The sequence below is a fragment of the Chiloscyllium punctatum genome, chromosome 1 (genome assembly GCF_047496795.1).
Source record: "Chiloscyllium punctatum isolate Juve2018m chromosome 1, sChiPun1.3, whole genome shotgun sequence".
Classification (NCBI taxonomy): Eukaryota; Metazoa; Chordata; class Chondrichthyes; order Orectolobiformes; family Hemiscylliidae; genus Chiloscyllium; species Chiloscyllium punctatum.
Window position 1 is genome coordinate 114,171,628 of NC_092739.1, and position 26,392 is coordinate 114,198,019.

Here is a 26,392-nt window from a genome sequence, read left to right on the forward strand (position 1 = left end):
GCTGTAAAATGCTGTTTGAAAAAAGATGTTCCTATTGATAACCTAATAAATTAGTGCACAAATATGCCTGGAGGGCGGGTCTGCCCCTGTGAAGCCCGAGCCATATGTATCCAAAATCTATTGGGTCAACTGGAGAAGACACACTAGCTTCAGAGGAAAAGGAAGAGCATTCATTCTGCACCATTTCAATTTAGTAATTGATTTTTGGCACAAAAGCAAGTGTCCAACAGTGAGATTTCACTGAAGAAGACAAGTCATTGTTTTACATACAGCAAATTAACACTTCTGTAGAACTGACTTGGAGTTATAGACAATAGACAATAGGTGCAGGAATAGGCCATTCAGCCCTTCGAGCCTGTACCACCATTCATTATGATCATGGCTGATCATCCTTAATCAGTATCCTGTTCCTGCCTTGTCTCCATAACCCTTGATTCCACTATCCTTGAGAGCTCTATCCAACTCTTTCTTCAACGAATCCAGAGACTGGGCCTCCACTGCCCTCTGGGGCAGAGCATTCCACACAGCCACCACTCTCTGGGTGAAGAAGTTTCTCCTCATCTCTGTCCTAAATGGTCTACCCCGTATTTTTAAGCTGTGTCCTCTGGTTCGGCACTCATCCATCAGCGGAAACATGTTTCCTGCCTCCAGAGTGTCCAATCCTTTAATAATCTTATATGTCTCAATCAGATCCCCTCTCAGTCTTCTAAACTCAAGGATATACAAGCCCAGTCGCTCCAATCTTTCAACATAAGATAGTCCTGCCATTCTAGGAATTGACCTCGTGAACCTACGCTGCACTCCCTCAATAGCCAGAATGTCTTTCCTCAAATTTGGAGACCAGAACTGCACACAATATTCCAGGTGCTGTCTCACCAGGGCCCTGTACAGATGCAGAAGAACCTCTTTGCTTCTATATTCAATCCTCTTGTTATGAAGGCCAGCATGCTATTAGCTTTCTTCACTACCAGCTGTACCTGCATGCTTACCTTCATTGACTGGTGTACAAGAACACCCAGATCTCTTTGTACTGCCCTTTTACCTAACTTGACTCCATTTAGGTAGCAATCTGCCTTCCTGTTCTTGCCACCAAATTGGATAACCATACATTTATCCACATTAAACTGCATCTGCCATGCATCTGTCCACTCACCTAACCTGTCCAGGTTACTTATTAATACCATCTTCTAAATCATTAAAATATATTGTAAAACGCTGCGGTCCCAGCACTGATCCTGTGGTACCCTACTGGTCACTGCCTACCATTCCAAAAGGGAGTCATTTATCAGATTAGATTAGATTAGATTAGATTAGATTTACAGTGTGGAAACAGGCCCTTCGGCCCAACAAGTCCATACTGACCCGCCGAAGCGCAGCCCCCCCATTCCCCTTAACTAACACTATGGGCAATTTAGCATGGCCAATTCACCTGATCACTACTCTTTGTTTCCTGTCAGCCAACCAATTTTCAATCCAAGTCAGTACTTTTCCCCCAATACCATGCGCCCTAATTTTGCTCACTAACCTCCTATGTGGGACTTTCTCAAAGGCTTTCTGAAAGTCCAGGTACACTACATCCACTGGATCTCCCTTGTCCATCTTCAGAGTTACATCCTCAAAACATTCCAGAAGATTAGTCAACCATGATTTCCCCTTCATAAATCCATGCTGACTCTGACCTATCCTGTTACTGCTATCCAGATGTGTCGTAATTTCATCCTTTATAATTGACTCCAGCATCTTTCCCACCACTGAGGTCAGACTAACTGCTCTATAATTTCCTGCTTTCTCTCTCCCACCTTTCTTAAAAAGTGGTACAACATTAGCCACCCTCCAATCCGCAGGAACTGATCCTGAATCTATTGAACTAGAAAATAATCACCAACGCATCCACGATTTCTCGAGCCACCTCCTTCAGTACCCTGGGATGTAAACCATCAGGCCCCGGGGACTTATCAACCTTCAGACCTAACAGTGTCTCCAACACCAATTCCTGGCAAATATAAATTCGCTTCAGTTCAGGTCCTTCAGCCACTGTTACCTCTGGGAGATTGCTTGCGTCTTCCCCAGTGAACACAGATCTGAAGTACCAATTCAACTCTTCTACCATTTCTTTGTTCCCTGTAATATATTCCCCTGTTTCTGTCTTCAAGGACCCAATTTTAGTCTTAACCAATTTTTTTCCTTTCACATACCTAAAAAAGTTTTTACTATCCTCCTTTATATTTTTGGCCAGTTTATCTTCATACCTCATTTTTTCTCTGTGTATTTCCTTCTTAGTAATCCTCTGTTGTTCTTTAAAAGCTTCCCAGGACTCCGTTTTCCCACTCATCTTTGCTATGTTATACTTTTTCTCTTTTGACTTTATATGTTTCTTAACATCCCTCGTCAGCTACAGCCACCCCTGCCTCCTCATAGGATCTTTCTTCCTTTTTGGATTATACCCAGAAATATCTGCCATTGTTCCTCCACTGTCATCCCTGCTAAGGTATTGCACCATTGAACTTTGGCCAGCTCCTCCCTCATAGCTCCATAGTTCCCTTTATTCAACTGAGTTAATGATAGAATGACATGGATTGTTTTTATGATAACATAACTTGAAGAATTTTTTTCCTGCACAAGAATCCGAGTAGTAATGAGCAAGAAATTTCTGAAAGGAAGGTAATGACTTTTAAGTGAGGATTAACAATGGAATGTACAATGGAGGGAATTTCAGATTGCTCGATGACTGAAAAATCTCATAATTTATGTCCTTTTTCAGGAGACCTGAAAGATAGAAATATGTGCGGCACATTAGGGGAAGGATAATGACACCATACAAGCTGCTAATGGATACTGACCCCTTGTGCAAACAGGATGCAAAGTGAACACTAATGACTGTATCAAGATCCTGTATGTTTAATTTTAATTGCCATCTGTAAAGCTCAATGGATTTAATTTCCAAACGCCTTTTAATTCGGTTTACCATGAAAAGAATACCGTTGCTTTATATGTGGGGACACAGACAAATTCCTAACCTCTAATGCCATATGAAAGCAATTTATGCATTCATGATTTTCTGTTATGACGCTTAACAAGCTGGTAGCAATTTCTTTGCTTTCTTGTGCTGTTCTTAAATAATATCAAATTGTGATCCATTTTTATTACCATAAATGATCACAACTGAACCCATTTTTATTGTTTGGCTGTCTTCAGGCAATCGGGTGCAGGTGTTTTAAATAAAAGCGGCACTGAATCTGACTACATAAAATCGCAGCTGGTGTTTCCGTGAGTGTAACCCAATTTCCCTTTCACCCTACTGGAATGCACAAGTCATAAATTATACTCTTATTTACCATTATTACTTTTCAGTAAAACTTGCAATCTACCACTACACAGAAGCTGACATTGTATTTGGAAGCACCAAGATTATTTGAAAGGCATATTCCAGATCACTCCAGGCAATGTATATACTAGGCATTTCAGCTTATTAGAGTGAACTGTATTGACATATATAATTATTATAGTATAAACAAAGAGCACAGATGCTTTTGCTAGGTATTTTCTTTTTGTCCCTAAGTGTCAATTAATCGTTCCATTCCTCCCTAAGCTTTTTTTCCCCTTTCTCTTTGAAGTCTTTTACTTCAGCAAGGCATCATTGACAGGCCCTGCCTGACTATGTTCCAGAACCTGGTGATCGGAGACTGTGAGTGGGCCCTGCAATGTTCTGGGACCTGGTGATCGGAGACTGTGAGTGGGCCCTGCAATGTTCTGGGACCTGGTGATCGGAGACTGTGAGTGGGCCTTGCAATGTTCTGGGACCTGGTGATCGGAGACTGTGAGTGGGCCTTGCAATGTTCTGGGACCTGGTGATCGGAGACTGTGAGTGGGCTCTGTAATATTCTGGAACCTGGTGATCGGAGACTGTGAGTGGGCTCTGTAATATTCTGGAACCTGGTGATCGGAGACTATGAGCAGGCTCTGTAATATTCTGGAACCTGGTGATCGGAGACTATGAGCGGGCTCTGTAATATTCTGGAACCTGGTGATCGGAGACTGTGAGCGGGCTCTGTAATATTCTGGAACCTGGTGATCGGAGACTGTGAGCGGGCTCTGTAATATTCTGGAACCTGGTGATCGGAGACTGTGAGCGAGCTCTGTAATATTCTGGAACCTGGCGATTGGAGGCTGTGAGTGGGCCCTGCAATGTTCTGGGAGTCACACCAGTGCCTACATGGAGATAAAACTTAAATAAGACTCTAGCATCTGGATGTTTTTCATTCCGTTTGGCTTTGTATCTATTATTTCTCAAGTGTGTGGTGCTGGAAAAGCACAGCATCCAAAGAGCAGCAAAATTGACGTTTCAGGCATAAACCGTTCATCCTAATTCACTCTCGACTCTAATCTCCAGCATCTGCAGTCTTCACTTTCTCCTTTCTTTTATTTCTGCTGATTTTTTTATAAGCAAGTGTGTAACCAAGATGGGCACCAGAGAATGGTAATTAATACACTTTTCACTGTGTTCCTATAATTCAGTGCATGTGACAATAAAGTCTATTTCTAAATCTAATTCAGCGCAAGCTTTAAAAATAATATATTTTCTCCTGGTCACTCTGCAGCCATCTGGTCTTAACAGTGACATTGGTAACTTCAGATCTTAACTATAATTGATTTCTCTTTATGGCAGTGGCTGATGCAATGTGATAAGGATTTGTTGGTGTCCACGATCAGTAAATGTGACCCAGGAGTTAGTGATCCAGTTTATCAGCACATAGTATTATTAGGGCCTTATTGTAGATCCTATTTTTTTTGCTTTGTTGCTTTTTTGATCTTTATTTAATTTAGATTAGATTAGATTAGATTACTTACAGTGTGGAAACAGGCCCTTTGGCCCAACAAGCCAACACCGACCCTCCGAACAGCAACCCACCCAGACCCATTCCCCTACCTTTACCCCTTCACCTAACACTATGGGCAATTTAGCATGGCCAATTCACCTAACCTGCACATTTTTGGACTGTGGGAGGAAACCGGAGCACCCGGAGGAAACCCACGTAGACACGGGGAGAATGTGCAAACTCCACACAGACAATTGCCTGAGGCAGGAATTGAACCCAGGTCTCTGGCGCTGTGGAGGCAGCAGTGCTAACCACTGTGCCACAATATCGCCCATTAATCAAAGGAAAAGCATATTTTTATTTTACACACATACATGAAACCGAGTTTTGTCTTTACACAACTTAATTCTTTCAACAATTTTGATAATTCTATATTTTCAGTGTTACCTTATTGATGTCTTTTTAAAATCACATTCCTATTTTCTATTTGGAAGTTTGCAGCTAAAGCATCTTTTAAAATATTTGTTCATGGGTCACTGGCTAAGCCAGTATTCAATTCAATCTTTCATTTTCCTCAAGAAGGTGGTGGTAGTGAGCTGCCTTCTTAAACCACTGCACCTACAGTTCTGTTAGGAATGGAGTTCTAGGCTTTTAACTCAGTAGTGAAGGAACAGCAATATATTTCCAAGTTCAGGAGGCTTGGAGGGGATCTTTCAGATGGCGTCCTGTCATTCTAGATGGTAGAGGCTGTGGGTTTAAATGGTGCTGTTGAAGTAGTTGCTGTAGTACAATATGTGGATTGTACAAACTGCTTCCACTGTGTAGCAGTTAAGATGGGAGAATGGGGCATCAATCATGCAGGTTGCTTTGTCCTGGATGATTTCAAGCTTCTCGAGTGTTAGAACATAGAGCAATACAATTCAGAACAGGCCCTTCAGCCCTCGATGTTGCGCTGACCTGTGAACTATTCGCAGCTCGTCCCCCTACACTGTCCCAAAATCATCCATGTGCGTATCTAAGGGTAGTTTAAATCTCCCTAATGTGGCTGAGTTGACTACATTGGCAGGTAGTGTATTCCACACCTTTACCATTCTCTACGTAAAGAACCTGCCTCTGATATCTATCTTAAATCTATCACCCCTCAATTTGTAGTTATGCCCCTCGTACACTTTGACGTCATCATCCTAGGAAAAAGACTTTCACTGTCGACCCTATCTAATCCTCTGATCATCTTGTATGTCTCTATCAAATCCCTTCTTAGCCTTCTTCTTTCCTATGAAAACAGACCCAAGTCTCTCAGCCTTTCCTCATAAGTCCTTCCCTCCAGACCAGGCAACCTCCTGGTAAACTTCCACTGCACCTTTTCCAATGCTTCCAAATCCTTCCCGAAATATGGGAACCAGAACTGTACACAATATTCCAAGTGCGGCCACACTAGCGTTTTGTATAGTTGCAGTATGATATTGTGGCTCCGGAACTCAATCCCTCTACAAATGAAACCTAACACACTATATGCCTTCTTAACAGCACAATTCACCTGGGTGACTCCAAGATCCCTCTGCACATCCACACTATCAAGAATCTTTCCATTGACCCAGTACTCTGCCTTCCTGTTATTCTTCCCAAAGTGCATCACCTCACATTTAGCTGCATTGAACTCCACTTTCCACCTCTCAGCCTAATTCTGCAGTTTATCCAAGCCCCCTGCAACCTATAACATTCTTCCACATTGTCCACTACTCCACCGACTTTAGTGTCATCTGCAAATTTACTAATTCATCCACCTATGCCTGCGTCTAAGTCATTTATAAAAATGACAAACAGCAGTGGTCCCAAAACAGATCCTTGTGGCACACCACTAGTAGCCGGACTCCAGGCTGAATATTTTCCATCAACCACCACTCGCTGCCTTCTTTCAGAAAGCAAGTTTCTAATCCAAACTGCTAAATCACCCTCAATTCCATGCCTCTGCATTTTCTACAACAGCCTACCATGTGGAACCTTATCAAAGGCTTTACTGAAGTTCTTGGAGCTGCACTCATCCAGACAATTGAGGACTATTCCATCACACTCCTGATTTGTGCCTTGGAGATGGTGGATAGGCTTAGGGATATAAGGCTCTTTAGTCTCTGTTGTATGGTTAGACCAACTCAGCTTCTTGTCAATTGCAACCTACAGCGTATATAGAGATTCGGTGACGATAATACCATTGCCCTTCAAGAGGGGATGCTTAGATTGTCTCTTATTGGAGAAGGTCATTGCCTGGCATTTGCGTGGCAGAAATGTCACTTGCCACTTGTTAGACCAAGCCTGAATATTGTTGCATTTGAACATGGGTTACTTCAGTCTCTCAGAAGTATTGAATGATGCTGAACATTGTGAATTCATTGGTGGACATTCCTACTTCTGACCTTATCATCGAGGAAAGTTCACTGATGAAGCAGCTGAAGTTGTTAGTTCCTGACATACTATCCCAAGGAATTCCTGCAGAGCTGTCCTGAGGCTGAGAGGATTGATCTATAACTACAACTATCTTTCTTTGTGTTAGGTATGACTCCAACCAGCAAAGTTTTGCCGCCGATATCCAATGATATCCAATAGAGGTCATTGAAGCCACACTTGGTCACAGGCAGGTCACTCTCAGCGCACTCTAGAATTCAATTGTTTTGTCTGTGTTTCAACCAAAGCTGTAATGAGAGAAAGGGCTGAGTGATCCTAACAGAATCTAAACTGAGCATCAGTGAGCATGTTATTGCTCCCCACTAATTTTATTACTGATTGCTGTATCTAGTAATTTCTGAACTCCTCCACCTAACACTTCTGTCTCTTTTCCATTTTATTAAAATATCTACTTAGCCTGCTTGCAGCGAATATCATCTATGCAATGATCTGTGAGACCGGGGCTGGAGCAAGCTGGTAAGCAGTATTAATAAAGGCAACAAACAAAGCAATAACAATAGAGGACAATATTGATGGCAGCATCATTCTAATAGTCCAACAAATCACCAATTCTGTTCAAACACAACACTGACTCTGGAGTTACTACGTTAAAATTTTCTCAAAGAAATTAAGGCCAATAATTACTAAAAGCTGCTCTTGTTTTAACTTTTGATCAGGTGGAACTGTAAACCCTGTTCAAAGTGTGTAAATGAAGTTTTTGTTGCTCATCTGGGTAAGGTAGATGAAGGAAGAACAGTTCTGAGAAACTATTGGCCAACATCAGCATCAATATGCAGACCAAAATCCATCAACCCCTCCAAGGTATGCACAGAATGACAGCAAGGTTCCCCAAAGGTTTTGACATTACATAGACAGGTTTAAAGGTGAAGCCAGTACAGAACATACCGACATTGCAATGCTCAGAATACAGTCCAGATGCAACACCACAGAATGCAGGCAGCTTCACTAAACAAAAGCAACATACTGTCAATGCTGAAAACCTGAAATAAAAACAAGAATGGTAGAAAATACATTTGCAACTCAGATGGCATCTGTGGAAACAGAAACAGAATTAGCATTTCAGATCTATGACAGGTTTTTAATATATCTGTTTTCGCTTTATAGGGCACCCCTGAACTCATAGTCCAGGATACTGCCTGGACTGGAGGGCTTGCCTTATGAAGAAAGGTTGAATAAGCTTGGACTTTTCTCTCTGGAGAGAAGGAGGAAGAGAGGAGACCTGATCAAGGTATACAAGATAATGAGTGAAATAGATAGAGTCAATAGCCAGAGACTTTTCCCCAGGACAGGATTGACTGGTACGAGGAGTCATAGTTTGAAGATATTAGGAGGAAGGTATAAAAGAGACGTCAGAGGTAGGTTCTTCACACAGAGAGTTGTGAATGCATGGAATGCATTGCCAGCTGTGGTGGTGGAAGCAGAGTCATTAGGGACATTTAAGCGACTGCTAGACATGTACATGGATAGCAATGAGTTGAGGAGTGCGTAGGTTAAGTTATTATATTTTATATTTGGATTATTCCTCGGCACAACATCATGGGCCAAAGGGCCTGTTCTGTGCTGTACTTTTCTGTGATCTATAACAAAACCTAGTTAAAATGAACATAGGAAGTAATTCAATAATGCCTGGGAAAGGAAGCCATGGTGGAATCTAAGAGCTCCATCTCAGAAAGTAATAGAGGACATGGATGCATGATGGCCAGGACATGATGGCCATGACTAATTTCACTGTTATGATTTGAGCGGACTACATTCCGTGGAAATGAGCTATGGTCACAATGATCCAGAAAATGCAAAATCTCAGTGATCTCAACTACCTTTACTTGTTTAGCTACTTGGAAAAGACTTAGAAAAAGGTGATCAAGTGTTACCTTCAACATTACCTCAAGAACAGTGATGTCTTAAACTGTTGACAAGAAAATCTCACACAAGAGCAAAATACACTCATGAAACTTATTGGGTCAATTAATGCACATCCTCTGCATATTCAACAAGAAATTCCACACATTAGCATTGTTACTTATGGCTTACATCAAAGTTTGGCTTTAAATATGACATCTCTCAGCTTGACATTCCTAGGGAGCTGATTCAATGGTATTGAATTACCTGCTACAGAATATAATGGATGCAAGAACTGGCACAGCAATCAGAATCAGGTTTTGCTAAACGGTTTAAGTGCATCAGACCTTATCAGTGCATTCCTTTTTCTCATTTATGTCTTTGATATTCCAGCACCTAAACAAAGGATTGGGCTCGCTCATAATTATGTACTATTGATTTAATTTGATTTGATTTGATTTATTATTGTCACATGTACTGAGATGCAATGAAAAGTATTGTTGCTAACCAGGCAAATCATGCCTTACATTAGTATACCAGGGTAATAGAATAGAATACAAAATATAGTGTTACAGCTACAATGATGGTGCAGATACCACATCAATTCTAATATATAAGAGGTCTGTTCATAAGTCAAATAACAGAGGGCAAGAAGCTGTCATTGAATCTGTTGATACATGTTTTCAAATTTCTGTATCTTCCATCCAATGAAAGAGGGCGGAAGAGAGTATAACCGGGATGGAAGGGGTCTTTGATTATGTTGATTGCTTTCCTGAGGCAGCTGGCAGTGTAGACAGTCAATGGAAGGAAGGCTGGTTTTCGAGATGGACTGGGCTGAATTCACAACTGTTTGTAATTTCTTGCAGTCTTGGGCAGAGATGCTGCCATACCAAGCTGTGATGCATCTGAATAGGATGCTTTCTGTGATGCATCTAAAAGGCAACTCAGAAATACAACTTTCGAGATACCTGGCCAATCTGGGGAAATTGTTTGTGAATCGGCAAATCCGACACAAGAAAATCAGAAGATACGCCATTCTATTGAACAAAATTGAGGCACATAGATAGGAAGTGAGGAATAAACTCAAAATCCTGGACATACCATTCTAGACAAATTTGGTTTAGATATGTCTCGCTGACAACAGACAGCATACAAGATTCCAAGGAAGCTTGATATGGTTGATGTTGAGAAGATGGTTCCACTAGTGGGGGTATTTTGAACTAAGGGATATAGTTACAGAATAGGGGACATGTATTTAAAACTGAGATTCAAAGAAATTTCTTCTCCTGGAGGATAATGATAGTTTGTATTACTCTATCCCAGGTGAAAGTGAGGACTGCAGATACTGGAGATTAGAGTCGAGAGTGTGATGCTGGAAAAGCACAGCAGCTCAGGCAGCATCCGAGGAGCAAAAGAATCGACGTCTTGGTCAAAAGCCCTTCCTGATGAAGGGCGTTTGCCTGAAACATCAATTTTCCTGCTCCTTGGATACTGTCTGACCTGCTGTGCTTTTCCAGCACTAAACTCTTTACTCTATCCCAAACAGTTGTGGAGGTTAGATCCCTGGGAGTATTTAAAGAGAAGTTAGATAAATCTTTGAAGTATCAGGGAGTTAATGGCAATGCTGAGCTAGCATGGCAGAAGAGTTGAGGCCTAGGCCAAATCAGCCATGATCATGTTGAATAGTGGGGCATGTTTGAGGGGGCAAATGGCCTTCCAATGCTCCTATTTATGTTCTTATGAAATAATTCTGAATCCTCTGTGTAAAGAAGCAGAATCAGCTCAACAAAAATGGAATCATTCCCCCCAGAAGTTCTCATATTGTACAAAGCCCAGTCCAACCAATCCTGGAATAAGTTCATCAAGACTGGTTAACAGTCAGATTACTAGTTAAATCAATCCAGTATCACAATTAAAGACATTTTAAATAGAACATAGAACATAGAACATAGAAGAATACAGCGCAGTACAGGCCCTTCGGCCCTCGATGTTGCGCCGATCAAAGCCCACCTAACCTACACTAACCCACTATCCTCCATATACCTATCCAATGCCCGCTTAAATACCCATAAAGAGGGAGAGTCCACCACTGCTACTGGCAGAGCATTCCATGAACTTACGACTCGCTGAGTGAAGAACCTACCCCTAACATCAGTCCTATATCTACTCCCCCTTAATTTAAAGCTATGCCCCCTTGTAATAGCTGACTCCATACGTGGAAAAAGGTTCTCACTGTCAACCCTATCTAACCCCCTAATCATCTTGTACACCTCTATCAAGTCACCCCTAAACCTTCTTTTCTCCAATGAAAACAACCCCAAGTGCCTCAGCCTTTCCTCATAGGATCTTCCTACCATACCAGGCAACATCCTCGTAAACTTCCTCTGCACCCGTTCCAGTGCCTCCACATCCTTCCTATAGTATGGCGACCAAAACTGCACACAATATTCCGGATGCGGCCGCACCAGAGTCTTATACAACTGCAGCATGACCTCAGGACTCCGGAACTCAATTCCTCTACCAATAAAAGCCAGTACGCCATATGCCTTCTTCACTGCACTATTTACCTGGGTGGCAACTTTCAGAGATCTGTGTACATGGACACCAAGATCCCTCTGCTCTTCCACACTACCAAGTAGTCTACCATTAGCCCAGTACCCTATCTTTTTGTTACTCTTACCAAAGTGAATCACCTCACACTTAGCTACATTGAACTCCATTTGCCACCTTTCTGCCCAGCTCTGCAGCTTCTCTATATCCCGCTGTAACCTGCCACATCCTTCCTCACTGTCTACAACTCCTCCGACTTTCGTATCATCCGCAAACTTGCTCACCCAACCTTCTAACCCTTCCTCTAGGTCATTTATAAAAATGACAAACAGCAATGGTCCCAAAACAGATCCTTGCGGAACACCGCTAATGACGGCACTCCAAGATGAACCTTTGCCATCAACTACTACCCTCTGTCTTCTTCCAGCCAGCCAATTCCTAATCCAAACCTCCAACTCACCCTCAATGCCATATCTCTGTATTTTCTGCAGTAGCCGACCATGGGGAACCTTATCAAACGCCTTACTAAAATCCATATATACCACATCTACCGCTTTCCCCTCATCTACCTCCTTAGTCACCTTCTCAAAGAATTCAATAAGGTTTGTGAGGCACGACCTGCCCTTCACAAAACCATGCTGACTATCCTTGATCACATTATTCTTATCCAGATGTGCATAAATCCTATCCCTTTCAATTCTCTCTAAGACTTTGCCCACAACAGAAGTGAGACTCACTGGCCTATAGTTACTAGGATTATCCCTACTCCCCTTCTTGAACAAGGGAACCACATTTGCTAGCCTCCAGTCCTCTGGCACTACTCCTGTAGACAAAGAGGACACAAAAATCAAGGCCAATGGCTCTGCAATCTCCTCCCTTGCTTCCCAGAGAATCCTAGGATAAATGCCATCAGGCCCAGGGGACTTATCTATTTTCACCCTTGCCAGAATTTCCAACACCTCTTCTCTACATATCTCAAAGCCATCCATCAAATCCCAAGACTAATGTGGTCAATCAATCTGTACAACATCTTTCACCCACTACCAGTGGAGGATTGGTTCTTCAAAGGCATCTGAACCAGGAAAGGAGTAACGCAGTACCCACTGACAGAGGAAGACTGAACCCATCCTGCTACATTGGAAATACTGCACATATTGATGAAAGCTGTTAACTTGTTTCTATTTCCACAAACACAGCCTGACCTACTTCCTATTTCCAGCATTTTCTGTTTTGAGTTTTGAAAAAAAAATTATTTTTAAAAAATTTTATTTGTCTTATTTATATCCTCAACTTTAGAGTGTTTTATCATGGCATTAATTCCAAAAGCAGAAATACTTGTATGAATGCCAGACCAGTTCAACTAACTAATCAAATTTCTAATTGTCAGCTCAGTGCAGTTGACAAAACTGATTGTGAACCTGAGTTTGGGTAGTGGTAGAATTCAGTGTAGTGGTGTGATGGGAAGTGGGGCGGAGATGTTTCTATTGTTTCCCTTTTACTTTTCTATCCTTCTTCCCATGTAGGAATTCATTCTTGGTCGACTTGAAATAAAGTAGTTTGGTATTATGATAATACTATGGCTTTCACAGGTGTATTTTGTTGTGGTATTTTTCTGAAGAGATATTGAGACAGAGGTGTTGAGCAGTTTGTTCCAAGTCAATAAAGTAAATAGCTTCTGAGGCCTTAGGTTTTGTTTTAAAGTTGGAACAACAAAAGCAGAATGAAGGGGTTGGAGCGAGTTCCCACAGAAGGGGGATTTCAGTTTAACTTTTCATAGCTTTTGGGTTTAGAAGCTGCTATATATCTATCTCTGCTACAGCAAACACTGAATTTCTCTCTCTCTCTCTCTCTCTCTTCCCCACCTCCAGAATTTTCTCTTGAATATTCTTTACTCTTGGATTGGAGAACTGCATGTGACACAATCTGTTTTACTGAACTTGCCTTTGCCAATGGTGTGTTTATGGGATGTTACTATATTGGAACAATTGTCGTTTAATAGTTAAATAATCTATTATTCTGTTAAATTTTCCAATCGAGTTAAGTTATCCCAATTTCTTCTTTCTTTTGTTTGTATTTTAACTATAGTGTAAGATGAAAGTATGTTTGTGTCAAGCCTGGTAGTTTGACTAATTGAATTGCATACGGAACATAATGCCTTACAATTGTCATTAAAAATAAGAAAAAGGTGAGGTCTAGGATATCTTCTTTAATATATTTTGAGGGGGTTTAGACTGGTCCATAACAGTATGTGGTAAGTTGTTATGGTGGTTTTAAAATAATATAAAAATTGGTGTTAAATTTAATAGGATACAATTAAATGAAACATCAATAAGTGAATAATATTATTAATGAATGAATTAAAACTCATCAAGAATGGCAGGAAAAGTGATATTACAAGGCTGCAGCACGTGTGAGTTCCTAGATCCTTTGTGATCCAGGACAAACACATCTGCAGTAAGGAGCTTTGCTTTTGCCTCGGACTCTGAGCTGGAGGTACAGCTGCACACTTGGTGACACACCAAGGAAGGGGAAGGTTATCTGGATGGCTTATACCAGGAGGCAGTCATATCACTTAGGGTCAGGTCGGTAGGGATTGGAGGATGAGAAGCAGTTCAGGGGCCCGGAGGCTAATAGTGCAGTAATATCAACCTCTACATTGTCTAACAGGCCTGAGGATCTCTCAGCCTATTTGGATGAAGCCAGGGATACAGAACGTATGAACCAGCTAATCATGGCATCGTGATACAGAGAAGCATTAAAGTTGGAAGGAACACAGAAATATAGTGAGAGCAAGTGATAGAATAGTGAGGTAAATTTACAATATTCTCTGCAACAAAAAGAAACAGTTCCAGATGACAGTGTTGATTGCCTGATGTCATTGTTCAGGATGTCTGCTCAGAGACGAATTGAAACTGGGGAGGGGGATCCATTTGTTGTCACTCATGTAGTTATCAACAACATAGGTTGAACTATGAACAAGGTGAAAAAATTAGAGGTGAATATATGGCTCAAAGACTGATGTAAGGGAAGAGCATTCTAATTTGTGGGCCTCTGAGAAAAATGGGAGCCATGTCATTGGAACAGTGTGCACCAACGAACAGCGTTCTTGTGAACTGCATAACTAGAGAAGTGGAGAGCGTTTAAAACTAATTAGTGGGAGCAACGTGTCAAATGTGGAAAAGCGTGATATATTAAACAATAGAGACAAGTTAGAAGAGGAACATAGCAATGTGGGAAATGAGGGTCTGAAAATGGGAGTAAGAGACAGAGAAAACCTCGGAATACACCACCATCAAGACAAAATGTTACAAAGATAATGAAACAACAATACTAAACGCTTTGTATCTGAATGTGCGAATCATTTATGACAAAGTAAACATATTAATCACACATAATGAAGTAAGTAAGTATGATTTGATGTGGCTGCAGAAATTAGGACCTGACTATTGAGAAGTATATAACTATAACTCAAGAAAGCTAGATAAAGGTGGAAGCATAGCACTGTATCAAGGATGGCAGTGGTGCAGTAGTTAGAGATGACCTTGGTTCAGGAGATTAGGATATAGAATTGGTTCAGGTGAAGATGAGGAATAGTCAGAAAAAGAAGAAACGATAGGGGGTGGTCTTCATGCCCAAAAATAAGCAAAATGTAGGACAAAGTATAAAAGAAGGAATACTAGGTAATTCTGATAACGGGTTGGCAACAATATTGGGTGACTTTAATCTACCTATGAACTGGAAGAATCAGTAGCCTCAATAAGAAGTTCATAAAATGTCTTTGAGATGTATTCTTAGAGCAACACATTTTGGAACCATCCAGAGAAAAGTTATATTAGAGTTGGTACTGTTATGAAGGTGTAAGAGACGCTGTACCTTGAAAGGCACACAGAGTACTGGAAAATTTACAATATAACATTTTATCCAGCAGCTAGCAGTATGAGACAAAAAACAAGTTTAAATTCAGCCAATCAGTTTAAATTATGCCCCAAGAAACTAAGCTCTAAGCAAATTTGAATTTGGTAATTTGACAATATTAAAACCAATAAAACGATTTGATGCTTTGGGGTAAAAATATTAAACCAATTGAACAGTTGGGAGAGAACTGCCAAAAGACCAACAGATGTAGGCTGCTAGTCAGAACTCTGTGAGAGGTACCTGTCCAAGAGAAGGTGTTTTTATAGAAAACAAATCAACACCAATCTGGAGAGCAAATCTACAAAGGAAGATACAAAAAGAAGATTCAATAGCTGGTTGGTTTGGAAATTTGAATTTTTCTGTAAATTTTCATTGGGGGTTTTATCAGACCAGTATTGTAGAGGGGAAGGTAACAGATAGGTTTAGATCAATGAGTTGTAAATAGTTGTTAATTATTCTCTGTTAGACTTTAACAAAGTTGTTAATTTTTACTTTAAATAGTGACTTTTGGGATAGTTCTTTGCCTCTCAAATTTTCACAGATTACAGCATGGGGTAAATCTTTTCTGCGTTACGGGTTTATATTAGCGGAGGTGGGGGGGGGGGGGGTTACCCCATGTCATAACAGTACTGTGTGATGTCATAGGGTTAATTAATAACCTCAGAGTAAAGGTGCCCTAAGGTAGCAGAGACCACAATCCAGTTGAATTATGAACAAAAACTGAAATTACTGAAGAAACTGATTGAAATACACCCTATTTGAAAGGCAGGTCAATGACTTAAAGACTAGAACTTAAATAAAGACAACTATGTGGGAATGAAATTGAGCTAACTGGCACACTAGTCCCTTAGAAAGTCAGAATGGAGAGTTAATAGTAGGTTATAAAGAAATGACAGAAGAAATTAACAAATACTGTACTTTGGTCCTCACTATAAAGGATCCACAAAACATTTCAGTATTAGCTGGAAATCCCGAGGTGGAAAGGAGAGAGAAACTGAGTGAAATTACAATCACGAGAGAAGTGGTACTGAGCAAACTGACGTAGCGGTGAGCTCATGAGTCTCCCAGACCAGACAGACCTCATTTTTCTTAAAACAAGTAGTTAATCAGGCAGGAGGTACTTTGGTGTTAACTTGCCAAAATTCCCTAAATTTATTAAATGTTCCATCAAACTAGAAAGTAGCAAATACAACCCATCTAATGAAGAAGGGATGGAGGCAGAAAACAGGGACTTGATGCATGTTGGGGGGATGATGTTAGATTCAATCTTTGAGGAGGATGTAACTGCAACGTTTGGAGTACTGGCCACCCTGTTATTAAACTGGAAAGTGTGCATAAGAGATTTACAAGGATGGTACTGATACTGGAATGTTTGAGTAATAAGGAGAGGCTCAATAAACTGGGTCCTTTTTCCCTGAAGTGTAGGAGGCTGAGGGGTGACCTTATAGAAGTTTATAAAATCATGAGGAGCATAGATAAAATGAATAGCCAAGGCTTTTTCCCTTGGGTAGGGCTGTCCAAAATTAGAGGGAATAGGTCTAAGGTTAGAGGGGTAAGATTTCAGAGGGACTTGAGGGGCGACATTTTCATACAGAGATACATATATGGAATGAGTTGCCAGAGAAAGTGGGGGAGACAAGTACAACTACAACATTTAAAAGACATTTGATCAGGTACATGAATAGGAAAAGTTTAAGAGGGACATGGGCCAAACACAGGCAAATAGGACCAGTTAAGTTTGGGAAAACTGGTTGGCGTCAATGAGTTGGGCCAAAGCTATTTCTGTGCTGTTTGACTCTTTCACTCAAAGTCGTGACAGATGCCCTAGTGACTATGTCAGTTGAATACATTAATTCCTACACTGATGAGGACTTTCAGGCTGAGACAACCAGAGGCTTCAATGCCATGCAGATTGCACACAATGGCCATCAATGGCTGCTGCAGGGCAGCTAGGGCTCAAGATCTATTGGAAGGTATTTTATTTTCTCAGGTATGTGTTTATTATGCTAAGGAGAGCAGTTATGTTTTTTTTCCTAGTGTGAATACTGACAAAATGTATTCATTTAACACTTCCCCTACCTCCTCCGACTCCACGTACAACTTCCCACTACTATCCTTGATTGGCCTAATCTTTCTCTAGTCATTCTTTTATTCCTGACATACCTATAGAAAGCCTTGGGGTTTTACTTGATCCTTTCTACTGACTTCTCATGTCCCCTCCTGGCTCTTTTTCACTCTCTCTTTAGGTCTTTCCTGGCTAGCTTGTAACTCTCAAGCACCCTAACTGAGCCCATCACATCTCATCCTAACATAAGCCTTCTTTTTCCTCTTAGAACATAGAACATAGAACAGTACAGCACAGAACAGGCCTTTCAGCCCACGATGTTGTGCCAACCATTGATCCTCATGTATGCACCCTCAAATTTCTGTGATCATATGCATGTCCAGCAGTCTCTTAAATGTCCCGAATGACCTTGCTTCCACAACTGCTGCTGGCAACGCATTCCATGTTCTCACAACTCTCTGTGTAAAGAACCCACCTCTGACATCCCCTCTATACTTTCCTCCAACCAGCTTAAAACTTTGACCCCTCGTGTTAGCCATTTCTGCCCTGGGAAATAGTCTCTGGCTATTGACTCTATCTATGCCTCTCATTATCTTGTATACCTCAATTAGGTCCCCTCTCCTCCTCCATTTTTCCAATTAAAAAAGTCCGAGCTCAGTCAACTTCTCTTCATAAGGTAAGCCCTCCAGTCCAGGCAGCATCCTGGTAAACCTCCTCTGAACCATCTCCAAAGCATCCACATCTTTCCTATAATAGGGCGACCAGAACTGAACGCAGTATTCCAAGTGCGGTCTAACCAAAGTTTTATAGAGCTACAACAAGATCTCACGACTCTTAAACTCATCCCCTTGTTAACAAAAGCCAAAACACCATATGCTTTCTTAACAACCCTGTCCACTTGCGTGGCCATTTTAAGGGATCCATGTACCTGCACACCAAGATCCCTCTGTTCCTCCACACTGCCAAGAATCCTATCCTTAATCCTGTACTCAGCTTTCAAATTCGACCTTCCAAAATGCATCACCTCGCATTTATCCATGTTGAACTCCATCTGCCATCTCTCAGCCCATCTCTGCATCCTGTCAATGTCCCGCTGCAGCCTACAACAGCCCTCTATACTGTCAATGACACCTCCAACCTTTGTGTCATCTGCAAACTTGCTGACCCATCCTTCAATCCCCTCATCCAAGTCATTAATAAAAATTACAAACAGTAGAGGCCCAAGGACAGAGCCCTGTGGAACACCACTCACCACAAACTTCCAGGCAGAATATTTTCCTTCTACTACCACTCGCAGTCTTCTGTTGGCCAGCCAATTCTGTATCCAGACAGCTAAGTTCCCCTGTATCCCATTCCTCCTTGACCTTCTGAACGAGCCTACCATGGGGAACCTTATCAAATGCCTTGCTGAAGTCCATCTCCACCACATCCACAGCTCGACCCTCATCAACTTTTCTAGTCACGTCCTCAAAGAACTCAATAAGGTTTGTGAGGCATGACCTGCCCCTCACAAAGCCGAGTTGACTGCATTTAATCAAGCCATGCTCTTCCAGATGGTCATAAATCCTATCCCTCAGAATCCTTTCTAACACCTTGCAGACGACAGAAGTGAGACTTGACAGGAAATTCAACTTCCTTCGTAAACCACAGCTCCCTTGCTCAACAACTTCCTCCCTGCCTGGCTGGTAAATACTTATCAAGGACCTGCAATAGCTGTACCTTGAATAAGCTCTAAGTTTCAATTGTGCCCATGCCCTGCAGTTTCCTTCCCCATCCTATGCATCCTAAATCTCGCCTAATCGCATTGTAATTGCCTTTCCCCCAGCCCTGTGGAAACCTATCCCTTTCCAACACTCAAATTAACATAACTGAATCGTGGTCACTATCACAATGACGAAGACAACCTAAATTATTAGAGCAATATTTTCTACAATGGTAGCATTTCTCCATGTAAGTTTCATCCAATCCAAGAGGTCATCTCTGCTGCCTCCCCTCGTTATTGTGAGAATGACATGTAACTTTATTTGGGCAAAAGTGAGGACTGCAGATGCTGGAACCCAGACTTTAGATCAGAGTGGTGCTGGGAAAGCACAGCAGGTAGACAGCATCTGAGGAGCAGGAAAATTGACGTTTCGGGCAAAAGCCCTTCATCAGGAATCATCATTCCTGATGAAGGGCTTTTGCCCGAAACATCGATTTTCCTGCTCCTCGGATGCTGCTGTGCTTTTCCAGCACCACTCTGATCTAAACACATGTAACATTAATTGCAAAATCCCCACTGCTGAGTGCCAAGGTGCTGATAGAATGTGGGTGCCATGCAACATTCACAGGATCTCATAATACTCTCACTATGCTGCTTCACTGGTATTTAATTTACACCAATTGCCTACTTGACACTGTCAAGCAGATACTGTCAAATTGATTTCATCTGTGGCAATATCACTTGGAGATGGAACTTGTCAGGGAGTCAATCCAACCCAAAGTTTTCAAATTTTATCTCCAGTCCTGTCTTTCTTTGCTGTAAACATAGTTCAACATGATCACCTGTAATATTATCATGTTTAAGTTTACTACCTTGCCAGGGAGTACTGAAGATTTCACAACTACCAGTGAGCAAATCTGAATCACTATAACAACTACAATATCTTGTGCACTTTATAAGATTAAACGCTGTTTTAATCATCTCATTATTTTCAGGACTTTCTTTTGAATATGTCATGTATTTATACCAGCATCTAACAAGAAGACCTCTATACTGAATTCTGAAAGCTGTAGTTGCAATCTAGTTGATCTATACCTTACAACAACATTATGCGGTCTTCTTTTAAACTAGCAGCAACTTATAATATGCACATACAAGAAAAGGTTTCAAACAAAACAATAGTACTTTGTGCAATGGACGTCTTGGGTGAAATGTTCTTCTATCTGCTACAGCTCACTATTAAATTAAAAGCACAGCCCAGGGAATCCCAAATGTCTCAGGGTGTCTGGGAATCTCCCAGTTTGAACTTTGTTACTTCTCTTTCTGTTAGTTATTTTGCAACATATTTCAGCCTAAAGCAGTTATTAAAGAAGAAAAATAAAGTATGAGACAAAGTATCGCTAAAATCTTTGGCTCCACCCTTGGCAAACAACTTAAGCCAGTTTTTGAGTTTCTCAAGTTTTTTTTTTGTCTGTTGACCATCACAGGCACCGACTCTGAAATAGCACTTTTCTGTTTCAAATAAGTTTGCTATAAATATAAGTGTACAATCATTGAGGTGCACTCAATATAGCAAGCCGATTTTGTCTAGTAAATATGAAATTTCCTAAAAGTCCTATTACAAAGAGCTTCATCAAGTTCAATTATTTATTTATAGTATATAAAGAAATATCTAAAATGTACACAAATCTTTAATGTGAACACACTTAGAGTGAAAGGTAAGGCCTCCTTCTCTTCTTATTCATGTCATTGTCATACCACAAAGTTTTATCCTTGCTCTGTTATCCCACTTTTACTGTCACTAAACAATGTAATAGGAGTTCACAAGTAAATACTTTGATTTAAATGAAAACTTGAATATTTTTATTAAGAAATAAATAAGGTGTGCTGTACTACAAGTATTGCTTGCTTGGATCATCAGTTACAAGTCTGTAATAAAATATTAATAAAGCTGTCAGGTTCAACTGGCTTCAGAAAGAATTGCCCAACTTTCACCTTGTGGTTTATGGCATCCTCTGAACTTGTTGAGTGTGTTACAATTTATGTCAACATATAATTAAATAAATACACATCTACTTGTTTGTACAAGTAGATTTCCGAGTAGTGTTTCAATGACTTGTCTATAGCAATTATTCTCTGACACAACGCACCTATATTATTTTCACAGCAAATACTGTGCACAGTACACTGTAAAGGAAGTGAACCTTACAAAGTGGTTCAAAGATGGCCCTAGTGACTAGCTCAGTGAATGGTCATTATGTTTGGATTCATTTCTCTCATTATGAATGGTGCTGATACTTGGTCAATTTTGCACAATTCCACCACAGCTTTGAAAGTTCCCACAGGTCAAGAGCAAATCCAATTCGATTAGTGCCAAGAAAAGATATATTTTGAAGAAGCTTTTCATCTTACACTCATCAGGACAATTCATAAAGAATTCAATTCAAGATGAAAGCCAGAAATAATATTGCATGAAAAGAGAGTCCTGATTGGTTGGCAAGTGGCTCTGGTAAGTGTGTTGCCAAGGAGGATGGTTCACAACACTTGCTCTCAGGATGGCCAGAGTGTCCTATGGAGAGAGATTGGGCAAACTGGGCCTGTATTTGCTAAAGTTGCAAAGAATGAGAAATGATCTAATTGAAACTGACAAAGTATTTATCGGGTTAGACAGAGTAGATAGAGGTAAGATAATCCACGGGAGAGTCTATAACCAGGGGGCACACGTTAAAAATAATGGGGATGCCACTTAAGTCTAAGATGAGAATTTTTTTTTACACAGAGGTTGGCGAATCTTTGGAATTCTCTGCATCGGCCTCAATTTTTAATATTTCAAAAATCTATCTACCTCTTCCTCAAATACTTTTGGTGATCTGGTCTTCACATGTCTCTGGTACAGAATTCCAAAGTTCACTACCCTCAGAGAAGAAATTCATTTATCTCAGTTGTAAATAGGTGTCCCATAATTTGTGATTCCCAGACCCATTATTTTGTCTGTGCGCACAAAGGAAAGAAAAAATCCATTTCAATGTGGTAGAGTAAGTGACTATAGCACAGGACAAACAACCCAAAGATTTTGAGCTCAAAAACAGTTCCAATGTAAGTGATGAACAAGTGATAAACCTGTTCTACTCACCATTGAGCCACTGCTGCAATTGTGGATCAACTCTTCAACTAATTCTTTCCTCTTGATTTACTGTCACCAACAGAGGCAAGAAAAAACTGGAAGTGCAGCTGGTCTGAAAGTACAAAAGCAAAACAATGGTTCAAAAGAGAGTTTTCATGACCAGAACTTGGACTTAATTACATCTTCACCAGCTCAGCCATACTTTAATATTGCAAGAAGTTGCAGTATAATAGGTGATTGACAATGCAATGGTTAATATTGCTTTTCAAAGATATGACAGCAATACAGATTGGGTTATTAACTTGTATTCTATACTCACTCATAAATTGATCAAATAAATATCTAAATGCAATAACTAAATGGGAGTGTTGCTATATAGTAGTTATGTCATTGAAATACTAACTCAGATGCATGGATCTGGAGACATGAGTTCAAAACCCATTATGATAGCAAGAAATCGGGAATGAAAGGCTGGTATCAGCAATGGTGATCACGAAACTACCACAGTGTTGTAAAACCCCAACTGGTTCACAAATCTCCTTTAGGAAAAGAAATCTTCTGACTTTACTGGTTTGGTTTATATGAGACCCCAAATTCACAGTAATATGGATGTATCTTAATTGTCCTCTGAAATTATCTAATAAGCCACTCAGTTGTTTAAGGGATCAAAGTAAAAGCTTGTCTTGACAGTGACACACAGATCAACTTGAACAAATAATAGTTAAAACAATTTTTTTTGTCCAATAATTGTCTCTAGCTAGAGCTATAAGTGAATGAAAAGTTTGTTGCATGCAATTCTTCCAGTTTTACGCTTTTTGGTAAATATTTTTCATTAAAGCCTAATCTTCCACTAAAATAAACGTTTTTAAATTTCGTCTCAATTGCAGGAAACAACTCAGTATTCCCTGAGGAGCGCACAGTTAAAATAAACCATTGGTGTCAGACTAAACACGACAAAATAATTTCTTGCATTTATCAGCACCCTAAACAGACTTAAAGTAGATGTGGTTGCAAACATACCATACGGTGAGGTGCAGAATTGCTTAAGCTGCATATAAAACATGATAAGACCATACTCTCTGCCTGGTTTGCAACAACATTAATGGGACAGAATAGCAACAAGATCTAGGTGTCCAGAGACAGATACACAAAACATCAGACACTGAAACATAAGAAAACAGGAGAAGAGGATCAATGAGCTGGTCAAGTCTAATACTATCATGGCTGACTGAAAACCATAATGCCTTTTACCCACATTATCCCATTACCTTTAAGCTATTGATAAAACTTTATCAATCTCTTGTTTAAGTATACTCAAAAACTCAGCTTCCACAACCTTCTGAGAATGCTAATGATCCACTACTCTCTGAGTAAAAAGATCCTCCTCATCTTGGTCCTAAATGACATTCCCTTATTTTTAAATTGTGCTCTCTGGTTCTAGACTTCACAACCAGGTAATCATTTTACCTGTCTATTCCTTTACATATTTTGTGGGTTTCAATAAAATCATCTCTCATTCTTCAAAATTCTATGGAACACAAGCAATTCTATTAGAGGACAAGCTCAGTTTGACCAATCTCTTCATAGGACAGTCCTGCCACCCTGAGAACAAGTCTGAAGAATCTTTGTTGCCGTCCCTCTGTGGCAATAATATCTTTCCTAATGGACTCGTCTGTTGACCCTGAAGGTTGATGATAGGAAGTTGGCAAAGCAACGTGGTTTAGTTGACAGCACTTAACATCTGGGGAAAGCAGGGATAGTGAAGATTCCCACTGCCTGAGATATGTAATTCATCAGTGGGGAAGGATATGAAGTAGTGTGCCCTGAAGAAAATGGCATAAGTTCATCCCAAAGATATTTACAGGTTGAAGTGTGGAAGATGCCACACAAGTCCCCATTTGCTCTTTGAAACAAAGCTTTGGCGCAAAAATTCAGACATTTGAGACCTTGACAGACACAGTAACAGAACTGGTGTAGTGCTAGTAACTAAACATCCAAAAATACATGTCCTATCATACAATATGTCGAAGATTAATAGGAAACCAGAGGAATGGGAAGCCTTGGAAAATCAGCGGAGAATAACTAAAAATGCAATAAGGAGGGAGAAGATGAAATATGAGAGTAAGCTAGATAGTAATAGACAAGAAGATTGCAAGAATTTTCTTTTTCGATATCAAAAAGATGAGGGAGGCAAAGGTGGACATTGGACTGCTGGAAAATGAGGCTGGAGAAGTAGCATTGGGGAATAAAGAAATGGCAGATGAACTGAATAGGTACTTGACATCAGTTTTCACAGTGGAAGACACCAGCAGCAAACCAGAAATTCAAGAGAGTCAGGTGAGTGTAGCAGCCATCACTAAAAACAAAGTGCTGGGGAAGCTGAAAGGTCTGAAGGCAATAAATCATTCAGATCAGATGGACTACACCCCCAGAGTCCTGAAGGAGACAGTGCAGGAGATTATAGAGGCATTGGTGTTGATCTTTCAGGAATTACTCAGGGAGGGCCCTAGAGGACTGGAAAATGGCTAATATGACAACCTGTTTAAGAAGGGAGAGAAGCAGAAGACAGGAGACTATATGCCAGTTATCTGATCTCAGTCATTGGCAAGATTTTAGGGGATTTAGAGGATCCATTATTGAGAATGAAGTTGTAGAGTACGTGGAAGTGTATGGTCAAATATAGTGGAGTCAGCATGGCTTTGTCAAGGGGACATCACTCCTGACAAATCTGTTAGAATTCTATAAGGAGGTAACGAGCAAGATAGACAAAGGTGAGCCAGTGGACATAATCTATTTGGGTTTCAAGAAGGCCTTTGGCAGAGTGCCACACAGGAGGCTGCTAAACAAAGTAAAAGCCCATGGGAGAATTGGCTGACTGGCAGAAGGCAGAAAGTAGGGATAAAGGAAGTCTTTTTCACGATGGCAGCCAGTGACTAGTGAAATTCCACTGGGGTCCATGTTGGGACCACAATTATTCACATTATACTTCAATGATCTGGATGAAGGAACTGAGGGAATTATTATTAAGTGTGCTGATGACGCAAAGATATTTGGAGCGATAGGCAATATGGAGGAAGCAGAGAGGCTGCAGAAGGTTATGCTATGCAAATAGGCAAAGAAATAGCATAGATAGAATACAATGTGGGAAAGTGTTAAGTTATGCACTTTGGTAGGTAGAATAAAGACCGAGAAACTTTTCTAAACAGAGAAAGGCTTTGGAAATCCGAATCACAAAGGAATTTAGCAGTCCTAATTTAGAATCATCTTAAGGTTAACATTCAGGTTTAGTTGTCGGGTAAGAAGGCAAATGCACTGTTCGCACTCATCTCAAGAGGGTTAGAATGTAAGAGCAGAGATATACTGCTGAGGCTGTATAAGGCTCTGGTCAGACCACAGTTGGAATACTGTGAGCAGTTTTGGGTTCCATATCTTTGAAGGAATGTGGATGAAGGGCTTGTTATATGAGGAGCATCAGAGGACTCTGGGTCTGTACTCAGAGTTTAGGAGGGTGGCGGGTGGGGGGTTTGGGGGAGAAGAGACCTGAATAAAACTGACAGACTATTGAAAGGCCTGGAAAGAATGGATATGGAGAAGGTGTTTCAACTAGTAAGAGAGACTAGGACGCAAGGGCACAGCCTCAAAGTGAGGGGACAACCTTTAGAACTGAGATGAGGATTTTCTTGAGCCAGAAGGTTCTAATCTGTAGGACTAATCTGTAGGACTCATTGCCACAGAGTGCTGTGGAGGCAAGTCATTGAGTATCTTAAAGACAGAGATGGATAGGTTCTTGATTGGTAAGGGAAAAGGCACAACAATGAAGTTGGGAAACATATCAGCCATGATCAAATGGCACAGCAGACTCAATGCGCCAAATGGCCTAATACTGCTTCTATATCTTAGGGTGTTCTATTTCAATAAGA

At 40.6% G+C, this 26,392-nt stretch overlaps 1 protein-coding gene across 1 annotated transcript in view; it reads right to left on the reverse strand.

Moving 5' to 3' along the window:
- Positions 1-26,392, reverse strand: part of pdzd2 (PDZ domain containing 2) — a 544,030-nt gene that overhangs the window by 400,060 nt on the left and 117,578 nt on the right. The window contains exon 2 of the mRNA XM_072572501.1: positions 22,482-22,584. The gene's annotated coding sequence lies outside the window, so the exon portion shown is untranslated. The remainder of the gene's footprint in view (positions 1-22,481; positions 22,585-26,392) is intronic.